At 45.5% G+C, this 4503-nt stretch overlaps 1 pseudogene; it reads right to left on the bottom strand.

Moving 5' to 3' along the window:
- Positions 1-4044, bottom strand: part of LOC107114326 — a 16259-nt pseudogene extending 12215 nt beyond the window's left edge.
- Positions 4045-4503: the final 459 nt, after the last annotated feature.

Raw genomic sequence — 4503 nt, forward strand, 5'->3', positions numbered from 1 at the left:
CCTGCGGGATCGCCTACGCCGGTTAGTGCTGTGGTGCGATTCATGGGCATTTGTGTCCACAGTCTGATCAGACTCTGTGCTGTCAAGTAACCTGTAAGGGTTGCTGCCTGGATCTTTCAGCACAGAGCTGATGGACGACTCCCCCCCACGGGGGCCACCACGTCCACGACCCCCAGAAACACTGCGCCCTCTTCCCCCTGGCGGGCGTCTTCTGCTGTCATGCCAGTTCTGACTCTCCCTGTCATCGTCTCCTGCTAATGACCAGTCGCTCTCTTCGTCTTTCCTTTCAGACTCTGTTTTGGAGGGGTTAGACAGCTCAGAGTTTGTTCCATAGCCAGCGGTATAATTGGGACCTCTCCGCTCTCTGCCTCTTCCACCATAGGACCTGGAGCCTCGTACGGAGGAAGGAGGGCTCTCGTCAGTAGTGTAGCCTTTCTCTGTTTCAGGACCTCTGGTGGACGATGGCCGAGAACCCATGGCCGATCTGACGCAGCTGCTCATCAATCGGGAGTCTCTCCAGCCGCAGCTTCTCCACCTCCTTCAAATAGGCAATACGGGATTCAAGAGGTACATGGACATTCTCAATGCTTTCTTTAGTACCCACAAAGACATAAGGGACCATTCCATCTTCCCTGGGGAGTCTATTCTTGTTGTCTCCTTCAATTCTCACTCGAACGACTCCAGACTTGTCCACAATCTCCTGAATGACTTTACCATTTTTTCCAACAACTTTCCCCACAAGACTTCTAGGAACCTGAATGAAGTCCTCCACGAATTCCAAATAGCTTCTAGCCTTTTTTTACTGCCTCAGCACTCTCTCCGTAGATCCTGAAAGTTCCAGTATCCTCCTCAATTGCAATAACTCCTGGAACCTTTCTGGCTTGTTGTATGTTACTCCCGTGCATTCCTATCGCAAGGCCCATTAAACCTTCTCTGACAACAAATTCCTCATGAAAAGCTGCTGCAGGCTGTTTCGTGCACTCTAAATGCTTTCTGGCTTCTTCATTTCTTGACATGAGCATTAGCTTGGTTTGAATGCTGCGTAAATGCATGTCACTCAGTATGCTTACGCTTTTCACTGTTGCCTCACTTGCAGACAGTACTATTCAAATCAAGTCAAGTCAAGTTTATTAATACGGTCAAGTGACCAGCCAATATAGAACATTCCCAATAATAATAATAATATAAAATACATAGTAAAAACCTACATAAAATTCGAAAGTATATATAAAAGACCATTAAAACGAATGCAGGAACAACACCGTATATCATTAGAACGAAACAAAAACAATGCTAATTTGTCAACAACCTGCTATCTAGGGTACAAGCTTCCTCTTTTTAAGAGCCAGGAAGCAAAATTTTGCCACAGCTAAAGATATCCTCTCTTTCCGGTCTTCCAGCAGAAAATTTAAAATCCTCAATTCCGCAAGTTTCAGCTGGACATCCAAGGGTTTAAATTTGGACAACAATGGGAAAATTAGCAGCTGTCTCTCCATAGCATAAAATTTACAATGCAACAGAATATGTGAGACCGACTTTATTTCAAGATTTGTACAAGGGCAACTTCTTTGGGAAATAAGCCAACACAAAAACCTTCCTTGTAACAAATTAGAGGGTAGGGCATCAAAACGTGCTCTGGAGAAAGCCCATCTATAGCCGTCGCATATGATGTTAGAAAGATACGGAACAGGAGCAAAACCTGTCCTGGATTTTAAGACTCTATATCTTGAGGGTAAGAGCGCTTCTTCTGTCTGAGCCTCTATATCTATTAGGCGTTGGATTACTATAGATCTAGCTTTCGTCAATCCTAGCTCCAAAAGACTTGCAGGGTGAAGCCCGATTGATCCAAGCTTAACTAATATTTTGGAGGACCATTCAGGATATGGAGTGGCAGCTAGAAAAGTTGGAATTAGACCTGTAGGCTTCAAGTGCGTTCTTAACCAATAAAAAATCGAAGCAATCCAGATTTTTGTTTCCATTTTTGTCACCCCAATCTCCTGCCTAAGAACTACATTCGCTATACATTTAGGCGCATTAAATAATGCTCTAATAAATTTAGATTGAACTTTTTCAAGGTCCTTAAAGTTATTATCTATACATTGTCCATTTATTCTCAAAGTATCTTTCTTATAAGCCCTGTTAAAACGAATAATCTTAGTTTTGGAATAATTAATCATTAATAATTCCTCATTACATTTCTTACTAAAGATTCTTAGGGCCCATTTAAGACCAACTCTGGTTTGGGACAGTAAAATAGCATCATCCACATTACATCAGTATTGGAACCGCCTCTCCTCCTGAGAAGTTAGGGGCGTGGACGTCTACCCCATGTAGAGACTGAATAAGGGAATTAACATCTATATTAAACAAGGAGAGGGCAAGTAAACAACCCTGTCTTACTCCCTTCCGAGAACGAATAAATTTTGATAACATTCCTTCACCATTACATCTGATTTGTAGTTGCGTATTCTCATGGACTTTAATCATCAGATGCAGAAGTCTTATCTATGGTTGAGCAGTTCAGTTTTGCCCAAAGACTTCCCCGAGATACCGAATCAAAGGCCGCCTTCAAATCCACAAAGGCGACAAAAAGAGATTTCTTGGCAACTCTCACATATTTTTGAATAAAATAGTCTAGAACAAGACAGTGATCAAGAGTTGATCGACCGTGGGTGAAGCCCGCCTGTTCTTTGCTTAGATAATTATCATGTTCGAGCCAGTTATGTAATTTAATTTGCAGATGCCTAGAGTACAATTTACCGATGGTGTTTAAAAGACTAATCAGACGATAATTGCTAGGGTCAGACCTGACGCCCTTCTTATATATGGGATTAATAATTGCAAGACCCCAGTCTGTTGGAATCTGAGCAGTGTGGTCAATATAGGTAAAAAGTCTGGCCAATAACGGTGACCACCAGTCAGCGTTGCTCTTGAGAAGATCTGGGGGAATAAAATCACTTCCAGGATGCAGGCTCCTACTGCTTTCTTAAAATCCTTATAGGCACTTTCATTAGCACACGCATCTCTTCGATCTCCAGGAACTTCGACTGCACACTTGAAAAAGGTGTTCTTGTTAGCTGGCTTGTTTAGATTCACAGGTCCAAGTCGTTCAAACGTGACTATTTCATTTGTAAGTGGCATCACCGGCAGCATATTCAATGACGTAAAACTCCCCTTTCATCGTTTGAACTTTTGCTAGCCATCCACAAGGTTCTTGGTCATTTGCCCTTGAGTAGACCACCACTTCATCCCCTTCACCTATTTCTTTCTTAATATCAGGTGGCGGCGGTAATCTTAGTTCATTGAAGGGGACCGCCTTTCCCCGCATGTTCCCCCAAGGGCACTACGGTCGGGGAGTCAAAACCTCCTGGTAATCCCAGACCCCAGGAATATCAAATTTGCTGTCACCAGGGCCAGAGCGTTTTCAGTGGCGGTTCCTACCTGGTGGAATGAGCTCCCGGAGGAGATCCGGGCCCTGTGGGACCCTGCGCAGTTCCGCAGGGCCTGCAAGATGGAGCTCTTCCGCCAGGCTTTTGAGTAGGAGCCGCCGCCACCACTATTCCATCATCGCTATCCCCCATTATCGCACCTCAACCACCAATTGTGTGGATATTAAATGGGGTGTGAGACGTCCCTTGATGAAGATGGGATGGTTGTGCTGTTAGGAGGTACGCTGTTGGCCTGGAATTAATCATTTTTACCAGACCCCCATCTTGTAACTACTGATTCTGTGACATCTAGAGCATCGACACTTTAGTGTTTTGTATTGTATTGTTTTTATTCTGTTTTAATCTGTTTTAACTTTGGCAGTTGTGCCTCTTTGTTAGCCGCCCTGAGTCTTCGGGGAGGGCAGGATATAAATCCAATAAATAAATAAATAACCTGATGCTCTGGTTGCCAATTGCTTTCAAACATGACTGTAAGAGAATCTTCATGAACATTTTTGATGAACCCCTTGTAGAAGGCCCCGTTAGAGCCGCACACTTCCACCGTCAGCTCCTCCACGTTGGGGCTGCAAAGGACGCTGGGATGGGCTTCTAGAAACTATCTCCACCTGGGGTGGCAGAGGAGGAAGACGGAGGGGGAGGAGGAGGGGGCTGGGGGCTGCTCTGAAGGCTTTCCCCCTCCTCACATCCAAAGCAGGCCCGGAGGGGAGGGAGGGAGGGAGGCAGGCAGGGCAGCGGCGGAGGCAGCAGGTGTCACGTCTTGTCTTCTTTACACTCAAGAATATTTGAAATGACTTTTAGTAACGTGTCGGAGAGGTGGAAGGGAAGCACCAGGTACCCATGAGCCTCGGCATAAATGCTGCCAACACTTCTGCGAGGCTTGAATTGTGCCCTGTACACCCTGTAGCTCCAAAGGCTGCAGCACCCCAGATGGAACAGGCCAAAAGCCCAGGCCCACCATTCTCCCGCCTGCTGGAGCCTCCCACCCGTCCTGGAGTCCGGACCGGCAGCAGAAAAAGAGAGGAACAGAAATCCTGTTGCATGACACATCACCATC

This window comes from Gekko japonicus, unplaced genomic scaffold (genome assembly GCF_001447785.1).
Source record: "Gekko japonicus isolate JY-2015 unplaced genomic scaffold, Gekko_japonicus_V1.1 scaffold6911, whole genome shotgun sequence".
NCBI lineage: Eukaryota > Metazoa > Chordata > Lepidosauria > Squamata > Gekkonidae > Gekko > Gekko japonicus.